The sequence below is a fragment of the Apis laboriosa genome, unplaced genomic scaffold (assembly GCF_014066325.1).
Source record: "Apis laboriosa isolate Shangri-la unplaced genomic scaffold, ASM1406632v1 scaffold58_cov148, whole genome shotgun sequence".
In the NCBI taxonomy this organism is placed as follows: Eukaryota; Metazoa; Arthropoda; class Insecta; order Hymenoptera; family Apidae; genus Apis; species Apis laboriosa.
Window position 1 is genome coordinate 339,404 of NW_025223827.1, and position 17,047 is coordinate 356,450.

Here is a 17,047-nt window from a genome sequence, read left to right on the forward strand (position 1 = left end):
TTCTTCCTATATCATTCCAATCTAACTTTCAATTTTAACTTATTAAACTTATTATACTTATTATACACACTATCAGAAATATCCGTATCTTGCCTAATAAAATAATAATCACAATCGAAACCAAAATTGGCAAATTGTCCAAATCCTTCTCCCGAAAAATCTCTCCAAGACAGGAGATTGTTGGCACGCTCGGCATCACGAGTCAGGATCGACTTAAAAATCGTGGCGATTTTCCTGCCTTGCTGTCGCCGAACTCCGGCCAAACTGTCACTCTTTCGCCACAAGGGGAGAATTATCGTGCGTGTGTCGGCGGTCAACCGCCGCTACCACCACGACAATCCACCACTAAAAGTCCGTTGCACCGGATTCGGGCACGGGAATACGGGAGAAACGCGTAAAAAGGAGAAGTTTGCCAGACAGTTCGAAAGGCGTAAAACGACGTCACTTGGCGCAATCTTTTCCCGCGTACGTGTACGTACGTGTGCGGCACAGTGGAAAAGTTTCCAAGTGTCTGTGTATCCGTATCCGTATACGATCTGAAAGCCTGCAGGGTTAACGACGTTTTCTTTATGAGTCTCGCGGGTCGTGCCTCCCTCCCCTCGCGGAAAATGATCGTGACGGCTCGTTGGCCCGATGCTACGACCGCGTTCTCGACGATATAATTCGACGATGTTTCGCTTATCTCACTGCTATTGACGTTTATGAAGATTTAGTAAGATAGAGCGATTGTATAAAGTGATTTTTTTTTAGAGAGAGAAAGAGAGAGACAGAAATTGTTTCTTTTTTCAAAATAATTAAGAAAGGTGGGAGAATTGGAAATTATAATTTAATAATTTGTCATTCATGTGTTATTCTGATTGGGATCTAATAATAGTTAGAATATCAGTAGTATGGAGTTAGTAAGATTTAGTAAGATGGAGCAATTGTATAAAGTGATTTTTTTTTAGAGAGAGAAAGAGAGAGAAAGAAATTGTTTCTTTTTTCAAATAATTAAGAAAGGTGGGAGAATTGGAAATTATAATTTAATAATTTATGTTATTCTGATTAATAATTGGGATCTAATAATAGTTAAAATATCAGTAATATAGAGTTAGTAAGATTTAATAAGATGGAGCGATTGTATAAGGTGATTTTTTTTTAGAGAGAGAAAGAGAGAGAAAGAAATTGTTTTTTTTTTAAAATAATTAAGAAAGATGAGAGAATTGGAAATTATAATTTAATAATTTGTCATTCGTGTATTATTCTGATTGGGATCTAATAATAGTTACAATATCAGTAATATGGAGTTAGTAAGATGGGGCGATTGTATGAGGTGATTTTTTTTAGAGAGAGAAAGAGAGAGAAAGAAATTGTTTTTTTTTCAAAATAATTAAGAAAGGAGAGAATTGGAAATTATAATTTAATAATTTTTCATTCGCGTGTTATTCTGATTAATAATTGGGATCTAATAATAGAATATCAGACATTTGCTGGGATTCTTGTAGGCTTTATTTAATTGGAGATTATCGACAATTCCTTTAAGGCTTTCCTTTAATTGCAGTGTTAGGGGACACATGTTCTGTTCCTTGACTCTTTTAAATTTCATCAATATTATACTATAATAATTATATACACGTGACGATAAAAATTCTTTTCGAATCATTCATTGTAAAAAAAAAAAAAGAAATCTATTTTAAAAAATTGTTCAAAAATATATTTAACTCATCTTCCACAAAGTATAACAGTAACACAAACGTTGTGATATCCTTCCTCAATTATCTTTCACCAAACTTATAATCGTAAGACGTGTCCCCATCGTCACTTCGATTAAACTTCCTTCGTTTCCACGGCGTTGCCTCCATAAAAGTTTCTTTCCAGGATAAACGTCCCAGGATCGTGCCTTTTGCGTAATTTGTGGATTGGGAAATTAGCGTCCGCGATGGTCATCGCGAGTCGTCTCCGTTCGTTCGTCAGAGGAAAGAAAGAAAGAAAAGAAAAAAGGAAACGCGGAAGAAAGAGAAAACTTGTTCCAGGCGCGTGGGGACGTTCCAATTAAATTGCAAATTAAAACGCATATTTTATTCGAGCATCCTCAGTACCATTGGGAGCGACAAGAAATATAACAAGGCCCGAGCAACGTTTCCTTCGCGAATTAAGTTTGCCATTTTCGTGCCATTTTTCTTTCCAGCCCCTATCTTCCTTCTCGTCCCTCGATTCGTCCTCGATCGATAATCTCGATAATCTCGTCAATGATTTCCCAAACTTCGAGGGTAAATCGAATTTTGTTCGCGCCGATTTCCAATCCTCGCCTCCAAACGGCCTTTTCGAAATTGTTTCCAATACAGAGAACGATGGCCTTCTTGAACCTCGATCATGGTTTTTATTCTTCTTCTTGCCCCATTTTATTCCTCTCCATCGATCTTGAACATTCTGTCCCTCGAGACAGCGTCTCCATCGTTCTCGTTATTTTGCACGAATTACCATTTCTACGGATAGCTTGTTCGCGGTTGAAACGGACCGGAACACGACGTTCTACGAGGTCATTTTTGTCCAAGTTCCTCGGTGTTTTCGACCACCGGGTGAAAGCTATTTTCTGCACCGATTGTAAGAACGTTTCGAGTTAAGATTTGAGATATTGGTTATGCTTGGAAAGTAAGATTCGATCGTTCGATCAACAAATTGTGTAAATATATATTATTAATTTATGTAGAAAGTGTGTAAAAAGAGATGAAACTGATCGGTTCTTTATATCTGGTAACATTATATAAATATCATTTTGCTGTTTAAAAACATATATTTCGATTTTATCTTTAGAATCAATTTCAATTCGATTGGAATAATATAAACACTTTAGCAATATGGAAATGCAATATATCAGTTTTCATAATTTTCTAATTTAATTCTTTTGAGATAGATTTCATTTGTAGGAATGAATACGATATACGAATAACGTGAATTATAATAAATCGATTAAAAATAAATTGAATTTTCAAGATAAGATTAATAATGTTTTAATGGAATATTATTATTATATCTCGTTAGATCTGTCGTCAATAATATCGGAAAAGTTATGATAAATTTAAAATCCATGGAAAAATTATGGTGAGATTTAATGTCTTATTATTTTCGAAAAAAAGTCTTGCATTTTGTGACTTTTTCATGACTTTTTTCTCATTCCAAAAATTCAAAAGATTGTAATTAACTGAAAATAATTTCAAAATTGTTTCATGCGAGAGATTTCTTGCGTGAAATTATCTCTCTGGTATAATTTCCCAAAAGAGAGGTATTTTGAAAGATATAATATATATTTTTCATAAAAAGAAATATTTATAACATCTCACTATTTTTTAAATTTCAATATAAATTATGCATTGCATAAGAAGAATTAAAATTTAATTAAATTCTTCTTAAAATATATGTATCTTTTTCAATTCTTTTCCTACGTCATTTATGATTATCAAATACTCGAATTACATGTTTATCGTATAATTTGGTTTGTTTTTCTATTTAAATTACAATTGTTGCTTATTTCTGATTAGAGGTGAATTTTAATATAGTTAATTTAATAATTAAATAATAATTTTAATACTTAAAATTAAAAATAGAAAATTATTTCAATTGCGATTAATTGCAACATCGAATTAGGCTGAATAGAATTGGACGAGTTAAAAAATTAATTCAAAATTTCGAATAGAATTATTTTAACTAATAAATTTATTTAAAATACTCGAATAACATTTATTCATAGCTATAATTGATTACTTTTCATATATTTTTTAAACTTCAGTATAAATTATGCATTGCATAAGAAAAATTAAAATTTAATTACAATTAAATTCTTCTTAAAATATATGTATCTTTTTCAATTCTTTCCTACTTTCATTTATGGCTATCAAATACTCGAATTACATGTTTATCGTATAATTTCAATTTAAACAAGACCATAACTTGGTGACCAAATATGCCAAAAAATTTTCATAAATATTATTACGATCAGGGAACTTCCAAACGAGCGGAAGCAGAATTTTTCTTGGAATCCACATTTTGGAACACATCCAAAAATAGTATGCAGTGATAGCAGTAACACAATGCTTCTCATCTATTTTTTTCTCTCTCTTTCCCTCGATCCTCCAAGTAAGAGTACTAGCTCGAGAAACCATTGTGACAGAAACTATCCCTCGCGCCAAAGGGAGAACAATATCTTGTTACCGGAGAGTCTCTTCTTTTTCGAAAAAAAAAAAAAAAAAAAAAAGCCACGAACCCTAAAAAGCCATTTCGCGGGCGGAACATCCAGAGAATTCTTCGAACGGTGGGGCGAAACTTTTCCAGCGTGGAAAAACGGGGAGGTGTGGGGTCAACGTCTCTCGTGGAAAGTTATCCGCGACGAAAACTGATTCCTAGCGGGCGGAAGTATCGCCTCCGCTTCCGCTTTCTCGTACCTTTGTTTTCGCGCGCCTCGAGGAAAACACCCGTCCAGAAGACGATGGACGTGGTTTCCAAGTTTCTTTGACAGGCGAATTAACTTCGCGCGGAGTGTTGAACTTTTTTACGGGGAGGGGAAATTTTTGGGGAAGGACGCCGCTTTGACGATCGGTGACAGCCGGTTGGGAATTGTCTCTTCCTTGGGAAGAGCGAGACGTTTCTTGCGCAAAAACTTGAAGCTGAATCGTGTTCGTTATCGAAGACCAAAGTTAATATAAAAGTTGAAGCGAATGTGTGCAAAGTTTCGTGTGGTATTCTTTGTGCGCGAAAAATTTTTTTGTCTTTTTTTTTTGTTTTCATATCGGGGAGAGAATAATGGAAGGTACGTTCAAATTTTAACAAACGAAACAGAAAATAATCGAATTTGACGAATGAAGGTGGAAAAAATGAAAAATGAACGAAAGTGTAAGACTTAAAATAAAACAAATTGAATTAAATGAAAAAGTTGAGTAAAAAAAAAAAAAAAAAAAAATTTTAATAATTGAAAAGTATATAAAACGATCGTTTCATTATAACGGAAAAATATAAAGAGGAAAAGTTTTCAAAGGCATGAAATCAATTACAAACTTTTAAACTTTTAGCCTGTCTTTTCCGCCACGATAAACCCTTCAAAATTAAAAAGCGGACCTTCTCTTCTACCACAAGATCCCTTCTCAAAGCAAGGTTTCAGACCTTCCAAAGCAAGTCGAGGATAGTTGTTCTTCGTGAAAGTATTAAAAGGAATCCGATTCCCCTCTCGCGACAAGGTCAAATATGCGAAAGTACGAAGCGGATGATAGGTATTCGACAGTTATCCGGCGTCGAAAGGGCGGCAATCCTTCTTTCGCCGCATTATTCGTCGAGAAGAAAGGAAGGGAACGAAACTTTTAAACGGGTTCGAGGCTTCGTAAAAATCGAAAGGGCGCAGAGTTTCTTACGATTCGACAGAAGCGGGAACCGGGTAGGCGCTTCCGATCTCTTCCGGTTGAACGGGGGAATAGGGTTCAAGGGATTCGATCCTCGCAGTCGAATCTTGAACAGAGGCGGATAAAAAGATTCCACGCGTTGATATTTTCACGATTCGCGGATTGTCTGAACGATGGATGCCCCCGAGTAACTGCTATATTTCCGGCTACAGGCGGACGTTGATGCTGCCGTGAAGCGCGTGTATTGACGGAAGGATGGAAAGATGATTCGAGAAGGATTTTGAGTGCGAGGTTCTCGAAGTTATTGTTTTTCGATGGTGGATCTCGATGGAAGTGTTATTTCGACTTGATCGGAATGGTAAGAATGATTTATTGAATTTTTATTATGATTGACGGGAGATTTAAGAGTTGAGCAGTTGTTTCACGATTGTAATTAATGGCTTTCCTTTTTAATTTTTTATTTTTGGAATTAGAATGATCTTTATAGATAATAACAAATAAAAAAATTAAAGAAGTAAAAGAATGATTATGTGAAGAAATATATTTAAATGTTTCGGTATATTCAAACATCTTTTAGCACGTTGACTGCCACGCTGTATCACGCTGCTGTATCAAGTGTACTTCTACCGATATTTTAGTAATACGAGTCGTGCTGATGGTCGCAAGAATGATGTCTCGCATCATTTGTTTCTACCATTACTGTTCGCGTCTGCAATAGAAGTATTGATAATAGTAATTGTATTGACAATAGTATTGAATAATAGTACTGATTTAGTATAGTATATTAGTATAGTATATTAGTATATTTTGGATTATAATTTGGACAAATATGACTGTCGAATGCCCTTCGATTAATCGTAACAAATATATTTCTTAATTGTGAATTGTATGTAAATTATTCGTGTGGCTTGTCTATTAGAGATCAGAGTCTCTCACAATGTCACAGCAGGTAATCATATCCGATAATCAAAGCACGATATATTCATAAACTATCTAATTGTCGTATCACCATGAGACTCGTGATATCCCAAAATTAGAAGATTTAGAGAATTATTAGCCGCAAAATTATTAGGATTATCTAAAAATATAACAAAACCTTGTCAAAACCTTCAACGGAGTCAACATAATATCGCCGTTCGGAAAAATAATTCTGATATAAGTATTAGACTGCATGCAAATTATGTTATTCAGATAAAAGATGACAAACGGATCGATCAAACGCACGAAGGAATTTAAAAAAGACAACAACTTTTTGTCCAAATTGTCCGAATCAATTGCTTTGTATAGAATGTTTTAAAATTTTACGTTCAAAATAATTTTTTTAATAAATTATTTTTTTATTATTTTTATAACAATTTAATAATTTTATTACAGTATATCTTTCCAAATACCTACGAAGATCCCTCATAAATAGTCAAATAAGCGTAATCCGAATATGCGGCAATCAATCGTATTATCAAAACGTATTAATTATATTTTAAGAATGAAATAACTAATCTTAAATTAAAGAATCTTTCTTACGTTTGTTATACATGTTACACACAAACTTTTAAGTCTCAAATCTCAAATAAAATCTCCTAAATAAAACAGATATATTTACCTATCCATTTGTAATATACGAATTAAATTATTAATAATTAACGTTTAATAATTAATCATTAATATTGGTATTTGAAATAATCATTACATTTGGTTATCCCCACTATTAATTCATTATATATCATACCGCTACGCAATATCTCGATATGCACGTAAATCGATTTCAAACTAATCGCAAAAACAAATCTACCATTGAGATGGATTTAACGCGAATACGCAATACTCTACGAAGCGAAAGTGTAATCCACTCTATTATTGTCGGTCGGTCGATACCTCGTGGACAGTAATAGAACACTGACGCAATAGGAACGCATTTCCAACGTCAGAGAAAGCAGATCGATCGTATGTTTGTCCAGTGAAGCGATGGGTGTCCAACTCGCAACTCCTTCCTCGGCCAATGTAATTGTAATCGTGACTGAAATAGCCGTATCTCTGTACGGGAGGTTGCAAAGACTTGAAACCATTCCATTCAAATCGTTGAATGGTTGTAAACATTGATATTAACGGTTTCATTTACTCGTAAAAATTGGCGATATACCAATATCGCTCTTGAATCTATATTAAGAGAGAGAATTGGTCTCGATTTTGATTTATCTATAAGAAACGTGAATCACATTTTTTTTAAAAAACAAATGTCGATGGATACTGTGTTTTGACAAGAAATAGAATATGAAGTGGATGAAATTTATATTTGTGTCATAAATCTTTTATATTGGAAACAATCGAAGGATTCCTCTCTCCGTCTCGAAATGAAATTCGCTTGTTAACATCCACTACATGGTTTGAGATTTAAAAACATTCGATACAAGGGGGATTTTATGTCGTGTTCCATAATTTTGAATTTTAAATAATCCGGCGGGAACAAGTTTCCATTAAAAATATGAATGGGGATATCCGTGTTATGAAAATAATGTACCATGATATGAATGTTCTATATACGAGAATGTACTATTTATAAAATATCTTTTAAGTATATCCTCGAATAAATTTATGCTATCTATTCTCATTAAAAACCAACTATTCCTCTCAATTATCAATTTATCAATACATTTACTTAGACTATTTTTCAGTTTTTGTTTTTTCATATACGTATCTTGAAGTAACTATTTATTATTAAATTCATTCTCATAAAACATTTTTTAATTTTTTCAAATAATATCTATTGGAATAATAATATTCGTGAAACATTGAGATATCAAAATAAAAAATATTTTATTTATAAATTAAAACTTTTTTTATTCTTATCCCGTTTTATCTTTAAGACAAATTTGCTTATAATTGTTTATAATTTAATTAATATTTTTATATATTTATTTTTGTATTTGTTTTGACTTTTTGAATTTTTTAAGATATTATACATACTCATATATATATATATCTCTTTTTAATATTGATGCAAATAATAATAATTAATATAAATGATAAATTTTAAATAAAACTTTTAATTCGTTAATTTTTTTATATTTTTCTTTATTGTAAATCAAAATATCAAATTAACCTTTTTCTTTTTTTTAATTTTCAAAAGAACATAATAAATATCAATGCGACCTAGACGAAAATCTAAAAACTGTTAAAAATCACAAACGAAACGCTAAATTTAAAAGGAAAAAGAAATCTCTCTTGATAGAAAAAAAAAAAAAATTACTTTACAAATTCATCTTGGTCTGCCTATCACTTTGAATATGGATGAAAAAAGTCTCGATATTTAAGTAAATATCTGTAAATATTGAAATCATATCTCTCAATCAAAATTTCTCCAATAATATTGGAGTACCCTTCTAAGGGGGTTGAACAATTCGATCGGGACTCGGGTTGGCGGCACATCTTCCATAAAGGTTATTAAACTTGAGTGCACGATCGCGAAAAGGCGGAATATTTATGAAAAATATTCAAAAGCGGAAGCAACGGGATGAATAACTCCCCGGTGACTGTGGAGGGGGAGGAGGAGGGGAGAGGGGGGGGGGTAGTTTCTTGCTTTCGACGCTCCCCGATTCGCGGACACAGATGTCGGCTCGAAATGTACATGCATTTCAATACATTAAAATTCGCGCCTCGCGATATATACATGTACATGAACATAGTCTGGCTCCCTCGAACCAACCGTGTTTTTCATCCTAATATTTTTCATTCTCAAATTTCTCTCTCCTCTCTACGCTTGTATTCGCGACTCTCGTCTCCTCTGCGCGCTCGACCATGCATCTCGCGGATTTTTTTGTATCTCTACGTATGCCGTACGTGCGCAATTGTGAAATTGTATTTATTTTTTGATGACGCCTTCGCGTTGAGATCACTTATTCCCATTAAGGGGATAGAAATAATTCCATGATAGCCGTCTGGTGAATCTTTAAATAAAATAGTTGCTCGGTTCGGTAGAAAGTAATTAGAAGGATTGAAAAATGTTATATTTGAAATGGATGTAAATGTAAATTGGACATATGCAAATTGAGATCTTATTTCTCTGCTAGTTTTACATCTTCAAATCTTGTTTCTCTCTATTTTTCAAATCATTAAATCTCGTTTCTCTCCTCTTTTCAAATCTGTATTTGTTTCTCTCTGAATTTAAATTTTATTTCTCTTTAATTCTTCTTACATTTTTATTTATATATCAATCTTATTTTTCTTCGGTATTCTTTAAATAAGAATTTCGTTTATCTTGTTAATAAACTTGTTATACAAAAATATACAATTTTTATTATTCAGAGAAATAAGAAATTTTATTAATATCTCTAAAATTTATTAATTTTTAATATTTATATGATTGTAAAAAAGAAAACCTGATATTCTAATCACGGACGAAACATATTTTCTCTTGTCTTTCATTTTTTTTTTACAACATTATAAATTAAGTATTAATAAATTTATCAAAATACTAATTAAATTTCTGAAATAGATTATTAATTTTTCAGAAATACAATTTACAATAATTCTTCAAAATAGAAGCGCTGATAGCCATAATTATATATCGTACATCAATTTATCGATGAAATCGTTCTTATTTCCAAATACTTCGCGAACAATCACCTGATCCATCCAACTTAACGTCTCATTTCCCTTGTGATAAACGCATAATGAGTACTTGTTGCTTACGCAATGGCCGCAGTTAATTCGGCCATAAAGCTGCCGATGTCATAGCATAGTCTCAACACTGGCAAGTTCGTTAACTGGATGGATAATGATAATTTATTATTCTCAAAGATGGTTCGTTATCGTATCCGCTATATATTGAAATAAAAGAAGTGGTAACGTCTAAGGTAAAATAGATCCACGAAAAAGAAGAAGAAGAAGAAGAAGAGGAGTCCAACGAAACGGGAACGGGGGACGAGATGATAGCAGGATTAATCGTCGCACGCGTGTCGCCATTTCTCTTCTCGACTGACTAAGAAGAAGATCCGAGGGAAGAATTACCGGATTTCCGGAAGACACGGGGGACAAATTAAGAATGCCTGGTTACGAATTATCGGGTTGAAAAGAAACCATATTCAGAGATAATGAAACATTATTCTTCATAAAATGGCACAATGGATTCTTTTCTTGATATGTTTAAGTGAAACAAAAAAATCTGAAAAAATTTACTATACTTTCAAACTACTTTTAAATTATAATTATTGTATATATAATAAGGAAAACATATTTGGAATAGAAAGAAGAAAGTATTATCATTATTTAATTTGTAATTAATAAATTATGTAAATAGTAAGAGTAATAGAATAATCATTGGTTAATGAGATTTGCGTAAAAACTGTAATCTTAATATTTCTGATTTAATCTGTAGAATATAGGGAGAATAAATCAATTTCCAATAGTTTTTCAGCAAGTATTGAATTGTTGAAATATTATCAAAACTTTAAAGTAAATCATTTTAATCCATTCATTTGCATTTTAATCTTATGGTTTTATGTGAACTTTGCAAATATTCCGAGAATATAAAATGTGACATGAGATTTTAAGTGTCACTGCCATATTGCTATTTAATTCAGGATATTAAAGATGAAAGTAATTTAGAATATAAAATATTCTATTCAGATTAGTAAATGACGAGGGAAGCTTTAAATCTGTATTTGACAACGAAGATTTTGAGAAACAATTTGTTGATCATATTATAATGATAGAGAGAAATTTTTATGGAAGTAAAATTGGAAATTAATATTTATCTAATATATATAATTATAATTCTTATATTGTTTTTTATAATTTTAATAAATATTTATTTTTAATTTTTTTATTTTTAATTTTTTTCTAAAGATAATACAATTTTAAATTATCTAGATTATAGTAATATTCTTAACTATATCTTTATCTTGCATCATTTTTTCTAAAGTAAAATAAAAAGATATATTATACATTTTTTAATAATATTCAAAATATAATAGTTTATTAGTTTTTCTAGAATTTCATATGATCTTATATGTTCCCAATCTCTGCAATAACTTCGTATTCGTCTCAAACGAAATGGTATTCCAAATATACTGAATTTCCTCTACTATATGGGAAAATTATCACAATTTCCCTTGATACGCTATGAAATTCATCGATATGGCTATTTCAACTCTTGGTTCTCTTCATTTTTCATTGGCTGTTCATTTCTGTGTTCGATAAAATATAAAAAGAACTCCCACCTCTCGTCGATCTACATCAGAATTAAATTTCGATTCCATTATTCCTCGAATACCTAACTTCGATCTCAATTTTCGAATAGTTATCCAATTTTCGTTGTATTCGAAAAAAAAGACTATATACAAATTTTATATTTTCAACAATTTTACAACAAAAATTCTATACTCTATCGAGATGAAAGATCTATTAATTCCAATTCGTTTCGTGACACATTATGATTATATAATATGTACAATAATAAAATTACAAAATTCTATTGTTATCAAAGATCAAGAGTTTGTATGCCAACGAAGATTATGCAAATGAATGAATATATTGTACAAGTTTTTAAGAGTTCTATTAATTCGTGGTTCGAAAGGTAAAACAGTTAAAAGTTGTTTCCTGATTTTTCTTCGAATTTTGTAAACACTTTCGTGTTCTTCAAAATTCCTTCCTCCAAAGAATCGTGAATTCTCAGTAGGAAACATACTGATCAGCCTTCGTCGTGCGACACTCCCTAAGAAAAATTTCTAGAATTAATCTGGGGGAGGGGAAAGCTTATGCCGTTCACAGAGTCTGTTGTTCTCTTTGAAAAAAATGATCCTCAAATGTTTGTAATAAATTTTCTTGAACGATTGCCGTTGAAATTATCATGACTGGAAAATATCTCAAGATGTTGTTACATTCTAACAGAAATGCTTCTAAGAAATATGCAATTCCAAGTGTCGTTTAAATGCTTGTCTCAAAAACGCGGCACTGTTTTCGCCTTGTTATTCGAGTGTTTCAACAACATCACGTTGATAATTCTCGTTGACGAAAATCGGATCGAAATCGAATCTGATCGAACGAATTGTTCAGAGAAAGAATTAAAAATTATGCTCGAGTTGCGGAACACGATAGAACTTCCGCCGCGTATCCGTTAATGAATCGACGTCCCACATTTCAGAGTTACAGGCGCACACGTGCGAGAAAAGCCTGTTATCCGATACCGCCACCGGTAAACCGGATTACTGCGCCTACATTTGCGCGCACACGGATATGTTTCCCTTTGTGATACATGCGACTGGAACAAAGCGATTGCGATTTTCATACTGGACCACGTGCGAAACGCTGTATCTACGGTTTGATCTCGTTCAAAAAAAATCTGGAAATTTTTTTCCTTTTTTTTTTTTTTTTTTTTTGTTATATTTCAGTCGCGGCCGCGCGTTTTATTGGAATTCGTGATCATTGCGCGATAGTTATTTCGTTCAAATTCTTTCTTGCTGAATTTCTATCGTGTCTTGTATTTTGTATTATTATATTTATATTTATATCATTTTGGAAGAATATTGGAGAATATTGTATATAGGGTATTTTTTTCATATCTAACGAAGGAATGGATTAAAAATTTTGATAAATTGTGTCAAGTAATTGTTGCGACTTGAATTTATATTTGAGGAAGGATTTTCTTCTATCATTTTAATAATCTATTATTAAATTTTGTCTTTTTCTTCTACGTCGTTCGGCTTTAGTTTTCGAGATATTTGTAAAAATCGATATGAATATAATAAAAATGAATATTTTAACAATATATATTTTAGTATTTAGATTTCCAGTTTTTTCATGGAGACTGGATATAATAAATTAATCCAAACCTAATCTCTTTTTTTGTTTATCAAGAAATCGTGATTAATTGGCTACAGTATAAATTGTTAATAACATCTATGCGTGCTATATCGCAGAAACATATATAAACGAAAATCGATGCAGAATGCATGATGATTTGTATTAGATTTTGAGTAATATTATCCGAGCTATTATCGAATTTATTTATCTGACTTAATCTTAATTTCATGTTCACAAATGAATCATAAATATTAAAAATATCATGCATAATATTTAACATATTATTTTTTTCTTATAATTCAACAATTAAGATGATAATATGTATAAACATATTTCAAGATAATCGAAATCAAAAGACCCTTTTATAAATAATTATGTTTCTTAAACATTTCCAATATCGGTTTTGAATTTTTATTTATTATTATATAAAATTTATTATATAATAAATTTACTATATTAAAATATTTTTATAATTTCCCATGAATATAGATTTTAAGATTATTGTTAAAAGAAAAAGAATTTTGAATTTGAATAACTTGAATAATCGATATATAAATTAATTCCATCTCTTGAAATTATTTATCTGGAATAATTACTAATAAATACTAATTCCACAACATGGAAAATTTCATTAGCCAACTTGCCATTAAATTAAAGTTTCGCAGTTTCTAATCTAATTAATTACATATAAACCAATATCATTCAACTCATGTTCGGAAATAAAGCAGGATGGAGAAATTTGAGAGAAAGAGAGAGAGAGAGAGAGTAGAATAACAATGATATTTCGGAAGTGAACTCGAGTTCGAAATGCTCGCTTTCGTCAAGTCTATTAATTTGAACGATGAAACGAGAGGTGTATGTATCGATGTATCAATAAACCACACCTCCCCCCCTCGCGATTTTATGATCCGAGGGCGACGAACAGTCGTCGATCGACGACGCGATAAAATAAACACGAATTACGTTGCGACTCGTGTCCCGGATATAAAAGCGAAAATGGCAGAAACGTTACGCGAAGGTTGACGATGTTACCGATTGTCAAAGAATCTTTATGACGTTCCTCTCCATGATGGAAGGAACGATTTACAGCATCCGAAATTCCGTTCCCCTTTATTCAAAAGGTATAAAGCAGAGCGAAAGGAGCTGAGACGTAAGCCGTATACTCGAGAGTGGTGCTTCAGAATGCATAGAATTTTTTCGAGCGTCGACCTCGTATTCTGTAACGTAAATTTTTCGATAAAGTTTGTGGAGAACATACGTTTCAATGATAGGAATGAATAATTGCGACTTGAATTTATACAGAGTTTGTAGGGAGAAGAAATGTGTAAAATAGAAAAAAAAAATAGCCTTAATAAACAGGAGATATATAAATGTTATGAATAAATTTAATTTATTTAGGAAAAATTGTGTTACTCCAATTTTATAGATATGCTATATAATATATATATATTATATAAACACGTTCTACTTAATCATCTATCGATCTATTTTGAAAAGAGCACTCTACTTGATTGAAAATGGCAATTATATATCTCTATATTAGTATAATCACCGTCTCTCCATTATAACTCTATTCTACTTAATCCGTTCAATTTACTTTACACACTTTAAAAATTTCTGTTACATCCAGTTTTTAAATAATAACGCCACCGTTTAATAATATCTAACTTTTCTAGATCGAAATATTCCCCGAACTCCAATGCACGATCGTACACAGAAATCAGTCAAGCGATATTTCCGAAGCTCGTCGATCCATCCGGATCTCTTGTTGGATCTTTCACAACGAAACCAACGTCCCTTTCTCCCTCCTCGCTTGGCCCAATGCTTCCCTGATTCACGGCGGGAAGGGAAACAAGAACGAGAGAAAGAAAAAAAAAAAAAAAGAAAAAAGAAAAAAGAAAAGAAAAGAAAAAAATGAAAAGAGTGGTCCGCGTACACGTAGATGACACGGGGTGCAACAGCGGCAGAGGCCAAAAAAAAAAAAAAAAAGAAGCCGGTTCCTCGCGTAGCTATCGGCGGCCGACATTTTTGCCTTTTGGCCGTGTTCCCGGCGCGCTTTCACGGTTATTGTTCTCACCGTTCCCTGTCCCTGTTATTATCGTCCTTACCTTCGTCTGGCTGTTTCCTTCCTGCCACGCCATCACGTGCCGCGAACTCGCGTGTTGTACCTTGCGGATTCCACGGACTCCTTGTCCTCGTCCAACACAGCGCCGAGCTTCAGTTTTAATCTGGATGCAGAAAAATCGGTGGATTCGCCCCTTCTTTTCCTTTTTTCTTTCTTTTTTCTTTTTTTTTTCTTCTTTTCTTGGTACTTCCATCAAGTCCCGTTTCATCTCTTTCTAAGGCTCTCTCTCTCTCTCTCTCTCGTTCATTTTTTTCTTTTCTGTCTATCTATCTATCTGGATTCGTTTCCGAGGCTTTTCGCCTCTTTGTTCCGCTGTTTCTTCGCATGGCTGGTTTCGGTGAACGAGCTACCCTACTCCTTTGAACACGGCCAACGCCTTCATGAATATGCATCGCGATGACCCCCGTCATACTGGTGGATGTTGGTGGAAAGTGACATGTTGGCCAGAAATCGCTTCATCTCGTGGTATTTGATATCCTGTGTACCAGTGGGCCAGAGGGATGGGAGAGTGCTCGAGATTGAGTTTGACCTTCGCTTTGGAAACTTCTTCGAAGAGGATTCTGCTACAAGTTTCCGCATTGGAAAGTTAGGCTCAAGAGAAGATTTTGGATTAGGTTTGAAGAATTTCCGATAAGAGATCGGTGCTACGTAATTACGTAATAGTGTTACACAATCTAGAGATTTCCTTGGGAAATGATTAAAAGAGAAAAGGAGGGAAAATATAGAAAGAAAGAAGTAATTAAAGGCAAGAGAAAGAAATGTGTGATTCAGAAATCATCACGGTTAAAATGACACGGTTACACAATTTGGGTAGAGATTTCTTCAGGAAAAGAGAAAAGAAAGGAAAATATAGAAAGAAAGAAATAATTAAAAGCAAGGGAAAGAAATAGATTTTATGGAGGAAATGTAAGATTCGAAAATCATCATTAGAATGATCTTGTATCGTGATTATGGAAATTTGAAATTTGGGTTACATACAGATGTCGGGATAAATTTATGACGATAACGTCAGCGAGAAATTGTGTTTCGTTGCGGTAACGTCGCGCCTGCTCGTATTATTGTCATTTATCGATCGAATGTATATATAAATGTTGGACTAAAAAATTCGATTGGCTGATTATGTCGATTGCGGTCAATATTTTTTTTAAATGAGGTAAAAATAAAGCTCATTTTAAAAAAAGAAGTGGAAAAATTTATTTATCACAATATTTATCACAATCCTTTGTTACAATTATTTTTATATTGGTTGAAATATCGAAAGAATAATAACTGACCCAATTTTGAAAATAGACATTCACTTGTTTATAAAATATTTTAATTTTAATATATAATTGAAAGCAAGAAACTGAGAGGAAAAGAGAAAGAGAAAGAGAGAAATTCAGATTTCATAAAATTGAGAATTGTAGAAATATAAAAAGATAGAATTCGATATTCAATAAAATTAGAATTATATTCTAAATCAGATTATTATTATCATAATATTATTATCAAACACGGTTATTATTGTTCCATTTTGCATCTTGCTTATCAAAACTTGTCTAAAAGCTAATATTTCCACAGTAAATATTACAACAACATTAGAATTTAACTTCATATTCTTTATCTAACCTATATTCTTCTCGTCATTTATTGTTTTCGCCTTACACCTAATAAAAATTGCAACAATAACAATAATAATTCATTCCTTTAAAAAATAATATTCAAATCTTTTCCACATTCCCACAACATATACGAAATACGAATCGATTAAAAATCCCAT